This window comes from Erinaceus europaeus, chromosome 9 (assembly GCF_950295315.1).
Source record: "Erinaceus europaeus chromosome 9, mEriEur2.1, whole genome shotgun sequence".
NCBI classification, from domain to species: Eukaryota; Metazoa; Chordata; class Mammalia; order Eulipotyphla; family Erinaceidae; genus Erinaceus; species Erinaceus europaeus.
In genome coordinates this window covers 31,105,301-31,126,019 of record NC_080170.1, presented here as the reverse complement: position 1 = coordinate 31,126,019, position 20,719 = coordinate 31,105,301, and the positions used below count along the sequence as shown (strand labels likewise).

Here is a 20,719-nt window from a genome sequence, read left to right as displayed (position 1 = left end):
TTCTTTCTGTCTTTTTTTGTGGAGGGGAAGGCCATCCATATAAGAATCTTGGGGTTCAGGGTTAAAGAAAGAGCCTGCTGCAAGCCCTTATTTAAATAAAGCACACCGAATGTAGTAAGAAATAGACAATCAGGCTATTGGAATGTGAGGGTTTTATGGGTTTAGTCATTGTGCTCATATGTAGCAGGCACTGGAGAAATAAGTTAGGGGGTAAAATGAAGTGTGCTTGTGTATCGTTTCAAGAAAATACTCCTCGGTTATTTTGTAGTCTTGTTTATATGGTTGTAAAAGGGAAGGGTCTTTCAGTGGCGGAAACAATGTGTTCATAGGATCAGGAGAAGGTTGCTCCCAAGAGTTTTCAGATGACTGCTTTGCATATTCTTTAATAAGTGGTTTATGCAGTTATGGATAAACAGTAAGGTAAATCTGCATTTTTTAAGACAATTGTGGTGAGTGGGGGATTTTTAAAAAAATCTTGTCACCAGAGGGCGCTTATGAACCATATTGGAAATGTCTAAGCTGAGTGAAGTTTGAAAAATAACATGAAAATTGCCTTCAGAGGGTACAAACTAAATGACTTTGCATATTGGTTGTGAATGATAGAGATGGCATATCAGAAATCCCTCTTTCTGAAGTTAGTAAAGTTTTAGTTTTACAGCACAATTCCAGATGTCAACCATTGCTAAACCCAGTGGTATCCAACTTACTGTTGCTGGGAGGTGGTTATCCTTTTACTTTTATCGAAATTCTGCAAGTGTTTGTCTTTGATTTGTATTTACTCTCCATATCACAATTATTCTAACACCCCAAGTATTTTGTTTATATAAATGAAACTGTGTGCTTTCCTTTAATGAGTCGTAGTGTTTATGTCTGCATAGCAGTTCTACCTTACTTAATTCTTTAATCTAGCCAGTTATCAGTTTTCTGATATCAAGACTAATACTATTGATATTAAAGGAGACTTTTTTCCCTCATAAATGTCCCCAGCAGTTTTGTCTCCATAGGGTGTATCCTCCACAGTACATTGTATCACAAGCCCCCAGTGATTTATTGTGTCATCAGACTCCAAAAGCACATTGTATTACAAGGTCCTAATGACAGTGTTTTCAGATTCTGAGCTCACTAGCAAAGAAGAGTCTATTCAGTATAAGGAAGTTTGGCTCAGCCCTGACTGCATAAACTCAGTTAGAATTAAAGCAGATTTAAAAATCACTATTGGCATTGCAATGACTTGAAATAATAAATGGATATGTGCAAAACATGATAATTTGGTTGAAATAAAAAATATCACCAAAAAAATATATATATCACCAGACGCTGGTGACAATATTTGCTGAACTTTAATTCTATGTTCATATTGTTTATCATTTGAAAGTAAGATTGCTATCAAGTATTTCAAATTACAAAGTGGGCTAGCATCTCTCATGTGTTCTCACCAAATGAATTACTAAAGCATGCGAATTCAGGAGTAAAGTTTGAAAGTTGAGTAGCAAGTCTAACAGAAACACCAGAAACATTTTAATAAATAAGATAAAGCATGCACTAAATTTAACATTGTGTGGAAATCTTAATGTGCTTCCAAATCCAGGTAGTATAGGTGGAAAGATCAGTTTTTGCAATATTTTAAAAGGCCATAGGCATAATCAGTACTATTCATGATAGAATAAGATTATGCCCTCAGGCACCCATATACACACATCACAGATTTCATATATTAATGTGTATTTATGTGTGTATATAATACATACATACACATATATGTCAAGACTAATAATATTGATAATCTTGATGTCAAAAGAATATGCTGGGTTTGGGGCAAGTAGGTGGTGCACCTGGTTGAGCACACATGTTACAATGCACAAAGACCCAGGTTCAACCCCGTAGTCCCCACCTGCATGGGGAAAGCTTTGCAAGTGGGAAGCAGTGCTGCAGGTATCTATCTCTCTGTCTCTCTCCCTATCACCCCCTTCTTTCTCAATTTCTGGTTGTCTCTATTCAGTATGTAAAGAAAGATAATAAAAAAAAATAAATATGCTAGGTTTGAATCTAGTCAAATGCTTAACTTCTACAGAATAACTCCCCACACACAAACACCAAATATAACACACAATTTTCCATGGTGAGTTGATGTTTGTTATAACATTGGTAGTTACACAGATTCAATATTCTTTCAGTCGTAAGCAATAGCTCAATAAATTCAGAGATGTGAAAAAAATACACCAGAAAGCTAACAGATCCTGGTCCAATATTACAAAAGAAGTTACTGGTTATAATGACAACTTTGGTATCAGTGATGTCATATCAGGTGCATAAAATAAAATGTGGAATCCTGAATTCATAATCTTGAAATATTTTTCCTTATTTGTTTGGAATTGGCATACCTAGCTTAGATTCTTTTGTCTGTCATGGTCATCATTCTACTAAGGTTTCTGTTGGGAAGACATTCTGAAAACTGTGAGTGGCTACAGTCCCACAAAAGGGCCTGCCTGACCCTCACGAGCCTGCTTGACTCAGGGGTTCACACATTCTCAGGACGTCCTTGAGAGAAGATACAGTCTTTTTTATTATTAATTTATTTATTTAAGAAAGGAGACATTAACAAAACTGTAGGATAGGAGGGGTACAACTCCACACAGTTCCCACCACCCAGTCTCCATATCCCATCCCCTCCTCTGATAGCTTTCCTATTCTCTATCCCTCTGGGAGTATGGACCCAGGGTCGTTGTGGGTTGCAGAAGGTGGAAGATCTGGCTTCTGTAATTGCTTCCCCGCTGAACATGGGCATTGACTGGTCGATCCATACTCCCAGTCTGCTCCCTAGTAGGGTGGGGCTCTGGGGAAGCAGAGCTCCAGGACACATTGGTGGGGTTGTCAGTCCAGGAAAGTCTGGTTGGCATCATGCTGGCATCCGGAACCTGGTGGCTGAAAAGAGAGTTAACATACAAAGCCAAACAAATTGTTGAACAATCATGGACCTAAAGGCTGGAATAGTGCAGATGAAGTGTTGGGGAGGTACTCTCGGGAGACTTTTGTGTACTTCTGCTTTTAGGTATATATTTTTCCCTGGTTTATGGACACGTGTGAACATATGCTCTATCTCAGGGGACCTGGTCTATATCTAGGTTTGGGGACTTTATTAGGGAGTGGAACACCTTTAATGGAATTAGAGAATACTATGAAAGGAAAGGTCTCACCCGAGTGATGAAGCTGAAGGGTTGTCATTCCACACCTGAAGTCTCTGGACACAGTCTGAAGTGAAGCATGCTGGGGAGGGGGCACTCGTTGCATTGATTAGGTTGCAATCTGCGGATGCAATATTATTTGATATGAATTGAGAACAGCATGCAGGAAAGTGAGCCCCACCCTAAGCTTCCATGACTGGGGGAAATATAGGCTCTATAGTGGAAATGTGAGGTTCCTACTGTCTTAGGGTTCAAGGAGACAATGGATAGTTATTGTTATCATCACATTTTTATGGTAATTGGGTTAACTTTGAAAGTCCCTTTGTTAGGGTTTTCTGTGTAATACCCAGCATCTTGTATATAGTGGTGCCACCAGCTGCTTCATTTCTCCCTGGTCTAGGCTTTTGAGAGAGTCAACATATCAAAGAGTCAACCTATGTATTAAAAAGACTCAGTCTGTGTTTTAAAAAGTTCTAGACATATGATCAATTATTCCCCTCTCATATTAATTGAATGGTGATTTATATGACTACACTTTAATAGGAATGTACATAAACACCATTCCCATCACCAAAAGACTGTGTCCCATCCCACCCACCCACGGCCACCCGCACCCCCACCCCACCCCCACCGCCCCAGGAAGCCGAATGTCCACCCTCCCCTCACCACAGGGTTTTTACTTTGGTGCCCTACTCTCGATTTAATCAGATCCTGTTTTAGTTTCCCTTTCTGTTCTTCTTTCTCATCTTCTTTTTTTTTTTTTAATTTTTTATTTAAGAAAGGATTAGTGAACAAAAGCATAAGGTAGGAGGGGTACAACTCCACACAATTCCCAACACCCAATCCCCATAACCCACCCCCTCCCATGGTAGCTTTCCCATTCTCTGTCCCTCTGGGAGCATGGACCCAGGGTCGTTGAGGGTTGCAGAAGGTAGAAGGTCTGGCTTCTGTAATTGCTTCCCTGCTGAACATGGGCGTTGACTGGTCGGTCCATACCCCCAGTCTGCCTCTCTCTTTCCCTAGTAGGGTGTGTCTCTGGGGAAGCTGAGCTCCAGGACACATTGGTGGGGTCTTCAATCCAGGGAAGCCTAGCCAGAATCCTGGTGGCATCTGGAACCTGGTGATTGAAAAGAGAGTTAACATATGAAGCCAAACAATTTGTTGAGCAATCATGGATCCCAAGCTTGGAATAGTGGAGAGGAAGTGTTAGGGAGGTACTCACTGCAAACTCTAGTGTAATCCTGCTTTCAGGTATATATTTTGCAGTAGTTTATGGATACGTGTGCACATAAGCTCTCTCTCACAGAAACTGGTGTATATCTAGGTTATGGGACTTTGTTAGAAAGTGAACTACCTGAGATGAAATTAGAGTGTACTATTAAAGGAAAGGTCTCACCCGAGTAATGAAGCTGAATGGTTGTCATTCCACACGTGAAGTCTCTGGATATAGTCTGAGGTGAAGCATGTTGAGGTGGCAATCGTTGCTTTGGTTAGGTTGTGATCGGCGGATGCAATATTATTTGGTTTGGATTGGGAGATGCATACGGGAAAGTGGGCCCTATCCAAGGGTTCCAGGGCTGGGGGAAGTAGGGGCTCTATAGTGAAGATGTGAGGTTCCTGCTGTCTTAGGGTTCAAAAAGACAATCAATAGTTAATATTATCATCACATCATTTGTTAATTGGGTTAACTTTGAAAAGTCCCTTTGTTATGGTTTGCTGTACAGTACCCAGTATCATGTATATAGCTGTGCTATTGGAAGCTTCTAATCTACTTGGTCTAGGCTTTTGAGAGAGTCCGCATATCAAATACATAGCCTATATATTAAAAAGATTCAGTTTGTCTTTTGAGAAACTTTGAGACATACAATTGATTTCCCCCTCTCATATTAATTAACTACTGATTTATATGTCTACATTTTGCTAGGAGTGTTACTTCTCTTGAGATCATCCCATATGTCTCTGTTGTTGTTTTCAGTGTCTCTCAAATCTCTTTTTAAGCTCTTTCACCTCTTTCTTCATTTTCTCTAACTCATCCTCTGTCTGACTAATTCTGTTTTCTGCTTCTGTTAGTCTGCTTTCCCTTGCCTCAGCTTTTTTCTTCATTACAGCTATTTCAGCTTTCAGTTCTCTAATTGCCTCAAGATAATCAGTATTTTCCTTGGGGGTCTCAACTGTTGTTTCCCTAATACTGCCATTCCTTTCCTCCAATGTTGTTTTCATTTCTGTGATTAATAAGTTTATTATTACTTGCATACTTTTCTTATCTATGGTTACTTCTGACTGATTTGTGGTTTCTTCTGGGCTCTTGTCTTCATTCATTGGGGTAGCAGTTTTATTTGTTTTTAATCTACCCATTTTTTTGTGTGTGTGTTTCTCTCTTTTTTTTTTATGCTCTGTTGTTCCTCGGTTGTTGTGTTTTGAGCACAAGTAACACTGTACTAAATACCTTTATGACAATTGCACTCACCAACCTCCGGAATTACAGTAGCAACTGAAGTAAGTATTGAAGGAGTTTAATCATTACCAGTTAGCCAAACAATTTCTCCAGTCTGTGAAAAAATAGTAACCAAATCCCAGTGAAGAAAGAGAAAAGAAAGAGAGGATAGCAAGAATAGAAAGTTATGCAAATCTACTATCCATTGTATATTCTAGGGGTAACAAGAGTGTAAAGGGAACTAGAGCAGAGATACACACATAGAGAGTCCACTCCGGGTCAGATTTCTTCCCCAAAGTAATTCACAAATTCAGAAAGGCAAAGAAGAAAGAAATGTATGACAAGATAAAAAAAAAAGAGAGAGATAGAGAGAGATAAGAGAGAGAAAAGGGAGAAGATAAGAAGAAAGGTTGTAATTAAAGAGCAGTGCGAGGAACTTCGCATGTGTATCAGTGAATTAAAAAAAAAAACAAAAAAAACCCTGTTTGGTGGTATGGGGTATCCTGCTAGTAGCTGGTCCCAGGCACTGCTTATGGGGGGGGGGGGGGGCGGGAAGGATGTATGCTTGAAAATTAAAAGGAAGAAAAAAGAATTTTTTCCCCTATTCTAATTCTTAACCCAAATTAAGTTATAGACACCTCCTTGGTGTCACCGCTATGGCCCCTTATTGGCTGGCCTGCTAAAGGCAGAAAATCCTATTGTTTACATGAGATGTGTCCGGAGCTCAAAGGCTAGCCGCTTCTCAGTCCGCCATCTTCCGGGAACCCCCCCCCCCTCCAGACTTTTTTAAAGGATTTCTCAAAAATGAAAACTAGCTCCAAGTCCTTTGATCCAATGAGAGCTATACTCAAGAAGTCTTTGGATCCGCTCTCAGGGTCACGGTGGACCCTGGAGACTCCCAAGAGGAAGCCCCCGAGCTAAAGTGCTCTCTCCAGGTCCTCTGCCCGCCGCGCTCTGCAACCGGCAGAGGAGCCGCCTTCCTGGGCTGGCGGAGGACAATGCCCGGCGCACTCACCTTGCCCGGCGCCGCCTGGGAATTCTGGAGCCCCGCTAGTCCGTGTCACCTTTACTCTAATTCTTAACCCAAATTAAATTGTAATCACTTTTTGGTGTCACCCCTTATTGACTGGCCTGCTAAAGGCAGAAAATCCTACCGTTGCCGACGATGCGATCAGAGCGCTCACTGTTAGCGACTTCTCAGTCCGCCATCTTCCTCTCCGCCCCCTTTCTCATCTGTTGATGAGTGGGATCATCCCATACTCATCTTTGTCTTTCTGACTTAGTTCACTTAACGTAATTCCTTCTAGCTCTGTCCAAGATACCTAGAGGAAAACATTGGTAAAACACTTTCCCACCTAAACCTCAAGGGCATCTTTGATGAAACAAACCCAATTGCAAGGAAGACTAAAGCAGAAACAAACCAATGGGACTACATCAAATTGAAAAGCTTCTGCACAGCCAGAGAAACTATCACACAAACAAAGAGACCCCTCACAGAATGGGAGAAGATCTTCACGTGCCATACATCAGACAAGAGACTAATCACCAAAATATACAAAGAGCTCAGCAAACTTAGCAACAAAAAAGCAAATGACCCCATCCAAAAATGGGCAGAGGATATGAACAAAACATTCACTTCAGAGGAGAGCCAAAAGGCTAGTAAACATATGAAAAACTGCGCTGGGTTGCTGATTGTCAGAGAGATGCAAATTAAGACAACATTGAGATACTACCTCACTCCTGTGAGAATGGCATACATCAAAAAGGACAGCAGCAACAAATGTTGGAGAGGCTGTGGAGAGAGAAGATACAGTCTTACCACCCTTTGATGAGCAAACCTCAAGTTTATGGGGGAGGGGGAACAGGGCCATTGAGCCTGGGTTGCCTGCCATGTTGAGATGCACTGAGTTACAATAGCAGCTTTGCTACTGTTTTTGTGATGCAGGCTAGAAATAACATTCACCCCAGAGATGGACTTGTAAACCCTGACCATTTAGTACCTGACACATGTAAATCAAAGGATAGACCCTGGTTCTTGAATTCATGTGTGCAGAATGCTATGGCAAACATGTGAAGAACAGAAATGGAATCTTTAACTTGATTCCCTCAGGGACACAGTGTGCTTGTCTTTGATTCACCAAATATATCCATGAGAATCAGACTCTGTCTAGGATATCCATGTTTGTATACACACACACACACACACACACACACAGAGAGAGAGAGAGAGAGAGAGAGAGAGAGAGAGAGAGAGAGGAGTCAATATAGATATCTATATATGTATGTTCAGAGATTGGAGCAGTTCCTTACAAAATATAAGAAGCCTTTATTATTATGTTTCTTCTGCTGCAAACTAATTTTAAAGAGCCAAATATAAAACCAGGTGTAAGTCTGCCTTTTTTCTCAGACCTGTACTGAGAGAACACATCCACACATGGAGTCAACAAAAGCCTTGGCCCTCCTTCTTCCTAACAGAGCTGAAGGAAAAGAAGCAGAGACCTTTGGTGACAAGAGTGGAGAGAAAGAAAAGAAAGAGAAAAGGAGCAGAGTTTATACAATCTATGGAAAGAACAGGGAAGGGAGACCTTCCTCCCCAGTGGTCAGGGAAATCACTGCAGAAAGCTCCATTTTGGCACCATCAAGGCTCAAGGGCTCCTGGGCTTCTGATCAGTATTATAATTCTGATCAGGTTTCAGCAGTGCTCAGAGCCACTTACCTTGGTTTCCCTGAAAGGCAGACCTTGAACCCTCACACTTAAGGGGTTTCTGTGTAGTACTGGTCTTCAGTAAGAGCAGTTAAGTAGGCAGCACTGTGTGGTCAATTGAGCAGCCAAAACACCTCCAGTCCAACCCAAAGTCAGCCCTGCTCCAGCCCTTCAAACCGACATGCACACCAGCTCCAGCTATTCCATTAATAGCATGCTTTATTATGTTTTTTGATTTACAGTCTCTAGACTTTAAGTACATCAGGAAAAAATATATTCATAGAAGAAAGTTTTGTTACTAAGTTATATAGGTTGGGGTGTGTTTCTGTTGGGGAGGGGGATTTAAGTTCAAATGGGGATCTTTACAATATAATCTTGAGAACTATAAAATTACAGAGAGTGTAAGTTTTGTGTTACTTAATAATTTATTTTCCTGGATTTTCCAGGTAAGGGACAATTAGAGTATTATGCCAGTTGCTGTTATAAATTTAGGTTCCATATGTACTAATGTTTTATACCCAAACTTTGTTTTTTATTCATTTCAAATACCATAAATATTTTGTCAGTCTATTTGTCTCTAAACTTTGTTTGGAAAATGGGATAAAGAAAGAATGAGAAAACTTTTAGGTATTTATGTAGAAACAAATACATTTTTCTTCAAACCAGAGTTTTATAGATAATTTTTAAATTTATCATTAATAGTGAACCCACAATTGACTAATAATTAATTAATAATCTTAAAAGAGTGTAAGATTACAGCGTATAGTTCCACACTGCACCCACAAACAAGGTTCTGTAGAGACAAATGTTTTTGAAAGTATGTCATGTGTGTGACAGTTTGAATAAGTGTAGCTTGTTTTTTTTTTTTTTTTAATTCTTTATTGGGGAATTAATGTTTTACATCTGACAGTAAATACAATAGTTTGTACATACATAGCATTTCCCAGTTTTCCATATAACAATACAACCCCCACTAGGTCCTCTGTCATCCTTTTTGGACCTGTGTTCTCCCCCTCACCCACCCCAGAGTCTTGTACTTTGGTGCAATACGCCAATTCCAGTTCAGGTTCTAGCTACGTTTTCTCTTCTGATCTTGTTTTTCAACTTCTGCCTGAGAGTGAGATCATCCCATATTCATCCTTCTGTTTCTGACTTATTTCACTTAACATGAAATTTTCAAGGTCTATCCAAGATCAGCTGAAAATGGTGAAGTCACCATTTTTTAAGGCTGAGTAGTATTCCATAGTGTATATATACCACAACTTGCTCAGCCACTCATCTGTTGTTAGACACCTGGGTTGCTCCCAGATTTTGGCTATTACAAATTGTGCTGCTAAGAACATATGTGTACACAGATCTTTTTGGATGGGTGTGTTGGGTTCCTTGGGATATATCCCCAGGATAGGAATTGCAGGATCATAGAGTAGGTCCATTTCTAGTCTTCTGAGAGTTCTCCAGACTGTTCTCCACAGAGGTTGGACCAATTGACATTCCCACCAGCAGTGTAGGAGGGTTCCTTTGAGCCCACACTCTCTCCAGCATTTGCTGCTCTTACCTTTTCTGATGTATGACATTCTCACAGGAGTGAAGTGTTATCTCATTATTGTCTTTATTTGCATTTCTCTGACAATAAGAGACTTGGAGCATTTTTCCATGTGTTTCTTGGCCTTGTGGATCTCTTCTGTGGTGAATATTCTGTCCATGTCCTCCCCCCATTTTTGGATGGGCTTCTTTGTTATCTTGTTGATTTTGACAAGCTCCTTATATATTTTGGTTATTAGCCTCTTATCTGATGTATGGCATGGAAAGATCTCTCCTGTTCTGTGAGGGGTCTCTTGGTTTGAGTAGTGGTTTCTTTTGCTGTGCAGAAGCTTTTTAATTTGGTATAGCCCCATAAGTTTATGCTTGCCTTAGGTCTTCTTTGTAATTGGATTCATTTCACTGAAGATGTCTTTCAAATTTATGCAGAAAAGACTTCTGCCAATGTTTTCCTCTAAGTATCTGATAGTTTGTGGTCTAAAATACAAGTCCTTGATCCACTTGGAATTTACTTTTGTGTTTGGTGAAATATAATGGTTCAGTTTTATTCTTCTGAATGTTTCCACCCATTTTTTCAATACCATTTGTTGAAGAGACTCTGCTTTCCCCATTTAATAGTCTGAGCATCTTTGTCAAAGATAGGATGTCCATAGGTGTCGGGGGCTTACTTTTGGGCTCTAGTCTATTCCACTGGTCAGAGTGTCTATTAATGTTCTAGTAACAAGCACTTCTGATGACAATGGGCCTATATTACAATTTGAGATCTGGGAGTGTGATGCCTCCAGTTCTGTTTTTCTCAGGATTATTTTGGGAATTCTAGGTCTTTTTTGGTTCCAGATAAAAATTTGTAGCATTTGTTCTATTCTCCTAAAAAATGTGGTTGGGATCTTGATGGGGATAGCATTAAATTTGTATATGGCTCTGGGAAGTATATTAATTTTTGATGATGTTAATTCTTCCAATGCATGAACATGGAAAATCTTTCCACTTCTTTGTGTCTTTTTCAATTTCCTTGAGTAGTGACTCATAATTTTCAGTATACAAGGCTTTCACTTCTTTGGTTAGGTTTACTCCAGATATTTTATTGTTTTTGTTGCTATAGTAAAATGAATTGACTTCTGGATTTCACTTCTTCTAACTTATTGTTTGTATAGAGGAATGCCACCAACTTTTGAATGTTAATTTTGTAGCCTTACTGTATTTCCTGATGATTTCCAAAAGCTTCTTGCTGGATTCCTTAGGTTTTTCTATGTATACTATCATGTCATCTGCAAATAGGCAGAGTTTGACTTTTTCTCTTCCAATCTGTATGCCTTTAATTCCTTGCTCCTGCCTGATTGCTATGGCAAGAAATTCCAACACTATGTTGAATAGTAATGGTGGTAGTGGGCAGCCCTGTCTAGTACCTGATCTGAGGGGAAATGCTTACAGTTTTTCACCATTGAGTGTGATGTTGGCTGTAGGTTTGCTATATATAGACTCCACTATCTTCAGTGGATTTTCCATCTATTCCCATTTTTTGTAGTGTTTTGATCATAAAGGGATGCTGTATTTTGTCAAAGGCTTTCTCTTCATCTATTGATATGACCATGTGGTTTTTGGTCTTGCTTTTATTGATGTGGTGGGCGATCATGTTGATTGATTTACATATATTAAACCAACCTTGCATGCCTGGGATAAACCCCAGTTGGTCATGATGAACAGTTTTTTTAATAGACTGCTGTACCTGGTTGGGTAGAATTTTGTTCAATATTTTGGCATCTATGTTCATCAGAGATATTGGTCTGTAGTTTTCTTTTTTGGTTGTGTCCCTGTCTGCTTTTGGTATCAAAGTGATGTTGGCTTCATAGAAGCTGGAAGGGAGTATTCCAGTGTCTTCAGTCTTCTGGAAGGCTTTTAAATTAGAGGTATTAGTTCTTCTTTGAAGGCTTTGTAGAATTCAGTTGTTAAACCATTTGCTCCAGGACTTTTATTTTTGGGAAGGTTTTTGATAACTTTTAATTTCATTAGCTGTGATGGGCCTGTTCATTTTATCTAGTTCCTCATTTCTTAATTTTGAAAGTTTGTAGTTATCTAGGAAATCGTCTATTTCTTCCAGGTTGTCTAGCTTGGTGGTATGTAGTTGTTCATACAATCCTCACATGATATGTTGAATTTCTATGTTATCTGTTGTGATATCTCCTCTTTCATTTATGATCTTATTTATTTGGGTCTTCTTCCTTTTTTTTTTTTTTTTTTTTTTTTTTTGTGAGCTGGAAGGGAGTATTCCAGTGTCTTCAAACATTAGCCAGCTAAATGTTTGTCGATTTTGTTCACTCTTTCGAAGAATCAACATTTACTTTCATCGATCCTCTGTATGGTTTTCTTATTTTCAGTGTTATTGATTTTTGCCCTAACTTTAGAGATTTCTGTCCTTCTGGTAGCTTTAGGGTTCCTTTGTTATTCTTCTTCTAAGGCATTAAGATGTGCAATCAGGCTGTTTATTTGTGCTTTTTCTTGTTTCCTAATGTGTGCTTGTTTGTATGGCTATGTATGGCTATGAACTTCCCTCTCAGTACTGCCTTAGCTGTGTCCCAAATATTTGATAGCTTGTGTCTTCATTTTCATTGAACTCTTGGAAGATTTTGATTTCTTCTTTTATTTCCTCTTTGACCCAGTAGTTGTTAAGTAGTATACTGTTGAGCTTCCACATTTTGGGAATCTTACTAATCTTTTGTTGATTGTTAAGTATTAGTTTAATTCCACTGTGGTCTGAGAATGCTTGGGATGATTTCAGTGGTCTTGAATTTGCTGATGCTGTCTTTGTGGCCTAACATATGGTCTGTCCTTGAGAATGATCCATGTGGACTTGAGTAGAATGTGTATTCCAGTTTCTTGGGATGAATGACTCTGAAAATGTCCAATAGTTCTAGTTTATTTATCTCTTCATTATCTCCCTCATATTTTTATTGATTTTCTGCCTGGATTATCTGTTAAGTTGAGAGAGTGGAGTTTTGAAGTCCCCTACTATGACTGTGTTGCTGTTAATATATTTCTGTTGCTCTCTCAGTAGATGTTTGATGTATTTAGATGGCTTTTCATTGGATGCATAGATGTTAATAATTGTTAAGTCCTCTTGATTGACTGATCCGTTGAGCATTAAGTAGTGTCCTTCCTTATCTTTTTAAATATTATTTATTTTAAAGTCTATCATTTCAGATATAAGAATAGCTTTTCCTACCCCTTTTTTGTGGGCCATTGGTCTGTATGATAGTTTTCCATCCTTTCACTTTGAGTCTGTATTTGTCCTGATGAGTTAGGTGGGTTTCCTATAGACAGCATATTGTTGGGTTTTGTTTTCTGATCCATCATCCTACTCTGTGCCTTTTAATAGGTGAATTCAGGCCATTGATATTTATTGATAGCAGAGATTGAAGATAGTTTAATGCCATTCCTGTAGATTTTTTGATTGTCCTGATATATGTCATATTTTTGGTGGTCTGACTGTTTATAAGAGACCTTTCAGAACTTCTTTCACAGCAGGCTTAGTGATAGTTGATTCTTTCAACTGTTGCCTATCTGAGGTTTTTATTCCTCCATCTAGTCTGAATGACAGTCTAGCAAGATATAGTAGTCTTGTTTGAAAGCCTTTCTCATTGATTATCTGATAGATATCTTGCCATTCTCTTCTGGCCTGTATTGTTTGTGTGGAGAAGTATGCTGCTAATCTTATGGGTTTTCCTCTGTAGGTGACTCTTTGTTTTTCTCTTGCAGCCTTCAGGATCCTTTCTTTACCCTTATTCCTTTCCATTCTAAGTATGATGTGTCTTGATGCCTTTAAGTCTGGTTTAATTCTGTTTGGGACCCTCTGGGCTTCTTGAACCTTCATGTCTTTGGTGTTGTCTAGACTAGAGATGTTCTCAGCTATTATGTCCTGCAGAATGCTTTCTTCCCCTCCCTCTCTTTCTTCTTCTGGGAAGCCAATAATGCGTATATTATTTCTTTTGAAGTCATCCCATAGGTCTCTGTTGTTGTTTTCAGTATCTCTTAATCTCTTTTTGAGATCTCTTACTTCTTTTTTATTTGTCTCTAATTTATCGTTGATGTTGTTAATTCTGTCTTCAGCCTCATTTATTCTATTCTGTCTCCCCTCTACTGTTTTCTGGAGTTCATCTTTTTTGTTTACCTGTTCTGATACTGTTTTAGCTTGTTCAGCTAGTTGTGTTCTTAGCTCAGCTATTTTAGCTTTCAGCTCTCTAATAACATTGAGATAATTAGTGTTTTCTTTTCTTATAAATACTTTTTTATATTTATTTATTTACTTTCCCTTTTGTTGCTCTTGTTTTTTACTGTTGTTGTAGTTATTATTGTTTTGGTTATTTATGTCTTCATTGTTAGATAAGACAGACAGAAGTGGAGAGAGGAGGGGAAGACAGAGAGGGGGAGAGAAAGATAGACACCTGCAGACCCTCTTCACTGCCTGTGAAGCAACTCTTCTGCAGGTGGGGAGCCGGGGGCTCAAACCAGGTTCCTTACACTGGTCCTTGCACTTTGCGTCATGTGCACTTAACCTGACTCCCTATAATTATTATTTTCTTCCAGAGTCTAATTTTTTGTTTCTGCATTTCTGATTACAATTCTTTCAAACTCTACTCATTCCTGTGATTATTTCCTTAACTAGTGTTTGGATGTTGACCTCATTATTTTGTGCTTCAACCTTTGGGGGTCTTTTAGTTAGACTCTTGTTCTGGTTCATTTTTCCAATATTTCTTCTTGTTGGTTTAACCATTTTATATAGTATGTTATGAGGTTTCTCTTCCAGTACTTTTCAAATTAATGATCACTCTTGTCTGGATTGATTTGTGTCTATATTAGTAAAGGGTTCTTTTTCTTCCCTGTAGGCTGTGGGAGCCTGAGGGCTTTTAAACTGTAAATAGGCTTCTTAGCTTAATCACTGACTCCTGACCAAGAGATAAAGCAGGGTGGGGCAAAGATAATCTAATGGCTATGCAAAGAGACTTTCACAGCCTCACCACTATGCCACTGAGGTATAGATCTTCTGCTGAGTTTCTTGGTTAGTTTTCTGTCCCCTGGTGTCAGCACAGGGCCTACCCCCACCCCATACTGCTCCACATTTTGAGGGCAGTAGCAATGGAAACTCACAGTTTCATCTGGTGAGTCTTAGGGAAGTCCTCTCCTTCCTTCAGCATCTTTTTATTGGTGAAACAGACTGGAGGTTGTGTCTCACCTGGTAAACTGTCAGACTGTTACCAGCCACTTAATCTCTCCCTAGCTCCTCTCTGTCCAGGAGCCACACGTGTTTGCACTCACTGGTGATTTGGTGGGTTCCTGAAGTCATTCTAGTCCTGTCTTGTTGTGGTCCCAGATGGTCTCCTTTGGTATTCCTAGTTGACCCAGGAGAGGAGAGGAGAGAAACACAGCTGCTGCTTCTCCATCAAATAAGTGTATCTTGTGTAAAATATTATTTTATACTAATAACACTATTCTCTCCCTCTTATGTATGGGAATATTAGTTAATAATAGTCAGTCCCTTTCCCAAAATTTTATTAGACTGCAATTTGAGAAACACTAATTTAGAATAAAATACCTAGATAAGGAATTTCTGTATAAGTGAACCAATAAAATTTGTATGGATTTATGGATTTATATGGATTGAGCAGTGTGCATTGACAACTTCCAAATGAAACTTTTACACATGATAATCCCTTTTAATAAAGCTCTGGAGCTCTATTGTTCAAACATAAATTTTATTGAGTGAGTTCACATATAAGTTTATTTATTTATTTATATCATTGGCTAGTAGGGCTTCAATAAAAAGGCCAAGTCTGGTCAATAACACTAGAGTGTTGGAAAATAGGGCTTCCTTTTTCCTCTAGAAATTTGCTACACAAGGCAAAGCATTTAAGCAGAGAGATATCAAAATCTCAACTTTATTTCCTGCCAAGAATGGAATTGAGAGTGGACTGACTCATGAATCAGTTGGGCTTCCTGATACTGTAATTTGATTTTTAAAAAAACTATATATCATGGAGAGAAATATAGACACCTGCAGATCTGCTTCACCGCCTGTGAAGCAACCCCCTATAGGTGGGGAGTCAGGGGCTTGAACCAGGATCCTCATGCTGGTCCTTGCACTTTGTGCCATGTGCGCTTAACCCACTGCGCTACTGCCCAACCCCCTATTTTATTATTTTTTTTTGGATAGGACAGAGAGGAATTGAGAGGGGATGGGAAAATAGAGAGGGAGAGAGACACCTGCAGATCTGCTTCACTGCTTGTGAAGCAACCCCCTTGCAGGTGGGGAACTGGGGGCTCAAACAGGGTCCTTGAAAGTGTTCTTGTGCTTCTCAAATACATTCTGTGATTTTACTCTGATCTCCAAAGCAGGAAAGGACTCTACCAAAAAGGAAAACTATAGACCTATACCCTGATAAACCTTGATGCAAAGATCCTCAATAAAATTTTGGCAAATCAAATCCAACAACATATCAATAGAAAAAAATTACCAAAACCAAGAGTATTTTATCATCCACAAGTCAATCAATATAATCCAGCATATCAAGAAAAAGAAAGGTAATACTTACAGGGTCATATCAATTGATGCCAGAGAAGTATTTGACAAGATCCAGCATCCATTTATGATAAAGACCCTCCAGAAATTGGGAATATAAAGACAATTCCATTTATGACAAACCCCAGCTAAGATCAGTTTTAATGGGGAAAAGCTGAATGCTTTACACTAAAATCAAGTTCCAGAGAAGGATGTTCACTATCAACCACTTTTATTCAAAGTAGTTCTTGAGTAGACCCTTATCACTGCAATCAGACAAGAAAAATATATTAAAGGTATACATACTGGGAAGGAAGAAATCAAACTACTGCTATTTGCTGATGACATGATAATATATCTAGAGAACCCTGATGACTCCACCCCCCAAAAAAAAATCTGCTGGAAATAATAAATTCATTAGAGAAAGTAGCAGGATACAAAATCAATACATATAAATTAACGGTATTTCTGTATACAAATGAAGAAATCAGAGGACAGGGAAATACCATTTACAATTGGACCCCAAGAGATAAATGTATTGGGATGAATTTCATGAATGAGGTGAAGGCCCTTTACAGGGAGAACTACAGGACATTGCTAAAAGAAATAGAGGGATACACAGAAATGGAAGAACATTGCTCATTCCTGGATTGGAAAAATAAACATTATTAAAGTCACTGTCAAAAAAAAAAAAAGAAAAAGAAAAGAAAAAAGAGGGCAAAAGAACTAAATAGCTTTTTAAAGAAACTGGCCCATAGATGTATGAAAAAAAAAAAGCTCTACTTCACTGATTATCACTAGAGAATTGCAATTTAAAACAACACTGAAATTCCATCTCACACCTGTGAGAATTGCCTACACCAGCATCAGGAAATGACAAATATTGGTGAAGTTGTGGAGAAAAAGGCACTTTGCTATTCTGCACAAGTCCTTAAATAAGTAAAAATGGAATTATCTTATGATCCAGCAATATTACTCTTTGTCACTGATCTAAAGAGCAAACACTAATTCAAAGGGCATATGCACCCCTATGTTTCTAGCTGCATTATTCACAATAGACAAAGAGTGGGAGCAGCCTAAATGCTAATTAACAGATAACTGGCTAGAGAAGTTATGGGATATATATGCCATGGAATACTACTCTGCAATCAGAAAGACCATGTTACGTTCTTTGTGATGAAATGGATGAACTAAAGGTGATTATGCTTAGTGATACTACCAGATGGTTTCATTCATGTGAAATCTAGAGAACTGGTCCTATGAATTTGCAAACAAAAAGTAACAACAACAAAAACAAAAGCAAATAAATTGTTTCTAAGATTTTGTGAGAATTATGGTGATTATAAATGGAAGGTGGATGAGTGGGGACACAGAATTTTGGTGGTAGATGTGATTTGAAACTATACATTGTAACCTTACATTCTTGTAACCCACTACTAGTCACAAGTAAAAAGTGGGGGGAAAAAGAGGATTGATGACTTAACTGTAAGCTCACAGGAATGCCAGCTATAACCAAAACAAAAAAACAAGCAAACAACAACAACAAAAGCCACCCAAATTATTATTTTGGCTACATAGATGAAAAAAAAAAGGAGAAATATATATGTAGGATAGAAATGGACTTTCCTGACTATTACATTTTAAAATATTATCTCTGAATACTATCTATTACCAATTATGTTTTCATATTAATTATATCACTTTAATTTTCATTGTTATTTTTATTTAGATATAAAAAGCTTCTAAGGATATTGAGTTAAAGTAAGTTTCCTGGGCCAATGAGATAGTTCACCCGGGAACACTGCTGCTTTGCATTGTATGTGACCTAGGTTTGAACTCAGCCCCAGGGGACTGTACTCTGGGAAGCTTTGGTTTGTGGTATCTTTCTCTTTCTCAACCTGTGTCTCCTGTCTTTCTATCTGAAAAAGTACACCTGTAGCAGTCAATAGTAGTAAATAATGACAAAAATAAATTTAAAAAAAGTTTATTACTAACATTGAGAAACATACTCCAATCTTTTCAGAATTGTTAATAAGATTTTGTAAATTACTATAAAGCGGATTTTTATCCCATTAAATATAATGTTGAGCTGAAGACAGTTGTCTTAATTTTTACTTTTGCAATCATCATGGTTTGATTTATCTATTTATTCTCTTTTGTTGCCCTTGCTTTTTTATTATTGTAGTTATCATTGTTATTGTTATTGATGTTGTTATTATTGGATAGGACAGAGAGAAATGGAGAGAGATGGGGAAGACAGAGAGGAGGAGAGAAAGATAGACACCTGCAGACTTGCTTCACTGCTTGTGAAGCAACCCTCCTGCAGGTGGGGAGCCGAGGGCTTGAACCGGGATCTTTATGCTGGTCCTTGCGCTTAGCGCCACCTGCACTTAATCCGCTGCACTACCACCCGAGTCCCAGTTTGGTTTTTTTAACTTGCTAAACTTTCTGAAAAATACCTTTATTTATTGGATAGTGACAGCCAGAAGTCGAGAGGGAAGGGGGTGATAGAGAGACAGAGAGACACCTGCAGCCCTGCTTCACCACTTGTAAAGTTTTCCCTCTGCAGGTGAGGACCAGAGGCTTGAACCCGGGTCCTTGTGCATTGTAACATGTGCACTCAACCAAGTGCACCACCACCCTGTCCTAGGGAAAGCACTTCTCTACTGTGTTCACCATGAGTTAATTGTAATTATTTATTTCCTAAATTAACTTCAAAACTAGTTCTAACTTGAAGAGACTCTGCTTTGCTTATGAACAGTAAATTGGTTTTCTTTTCATGGCACTATGTTGATAGGGTTAAACATACTGATAGAAGACCACACAGTTTAATGCAAGCAGATTTTCAAGAAAATCACTATGCTAAACACTTCACTGGGAAGACTTCATCTACATAAGCAGCAACTGTGACCTGCTTTAGAGATGACATCATTGGGTGTCATGTGGCTCTTTATACCATTCAGCCTCGGAAAGAGATAATCTAAAAGCCACAGAGTCTGATTCTACTGTGATAATCTTCAGCACACAGAAGCTGAGGCTGAAAGGAGGCGGACCTGTTTACATGGTGTGTGCAGTGCCTTGCAGAATTCTGGGCTTTATTTCATTCTACTATTCTTTATCAAAAAATAGATGCACTGATAAGGTGAAATGTATTGACTGCTCTGGATAATGGGAGCTCCTTCTCTGCATTAAGATAAAGAAATTTTCTGAGATCCTCTGTTCTCTGGGTAGCCTTGTATGCTGTTTGTAATTTTTATTATCACTATTTTTATTCAAAGAACATTGGCAAGAATCTGCAAACTTCATTTCTGCACGAACTCTCCCTTGTTTTTGTCAGTGCTTGAAGATTTCTGCTCCAAAGTCTTCTTTGACTGAGAGTTGCGGTTGATAACTGAAGGGCAAAGCTTATTCTTACACGATCTGCAGTTATCTGCAGATAACTTTGTTTGCTATCACACATGCAGAAGCCCTTGATGGATTTCTTTTAAAGATGACTCAAATAATCAACTCTTTCCTCTCAAATGGGCAAGTGTAACTTTTCAGCACCATGGAAAGATCTGGGCTGCAGGCTCCTACATGGGACTATGACCAGAGCAAGCAATCTGACAGTGTAAGTTTCCAAACACTTGTTAATTGTTTCAGATATATCATGTCTTTTACATATGGAGAGAGGAAACTCCAAGTCTAACCAAACCAGGTTAAATTCAAGCTATAAAAGTGATAGTCTTTATTATAGTGCAAATCAGGACTTGAACTATAATAATTAACCACTTAGAATATTATATTAGAAACTATAATATTCTAATTTGACAATAACATTTTTGTTGCACCAGTTCTTATGTGGCTATTTAATGGTTTGAATGCTGACAACCTAAGATTTTGTTTTAACTTACAGAAGTTAATCATATCATAGTTGGACAAAACAATTCTCTGGAAAGAGAGAGCATTTATATATACACAGTATATAGTTTCAAGTGTATAGGTTGTTGAACTATGTAAGCACAAGACTCTCTCTTTGGAAAGTAGTTTAGAAAGATACTTTTAAATTTTCAAAATTTCAGATCATATGTAGAAAATCTAATGTGGACATACATGGGAGATATTTGGGGGCTCAGGAAAGTTTATATTTAGTGGAAGAAAATATGTATAGTTAAAGTGAGTGGGAAAGACTATTTGCTGACATGGCTATGTGTGAACCACGAAAGATGAATTTTCTTAGGCATTACTGGAAATATTTAATTAGTTTTAAAATAGTCCAATTTAACTACTCCAACCAGAAATTTAGCAAAATATTTTATTCACAAACATCT

The 20,719-nt window shown here is 38.3% G+C and overlaps 1 protein-coding gene across 1 annotated transcript in view; it reads left to right on the top strand.

The window, feature by feature from the left end:
- SCHIP1 (schwannomin interacting protein 1) overlaps nt 1-20,719 on the top strand; it is a 646,656-nt gene that overhangs the window by 169,145 nt on the left and 456,792 nt on the right. The gene's annotated exons all lie outside the window — the stretch shown is intronic.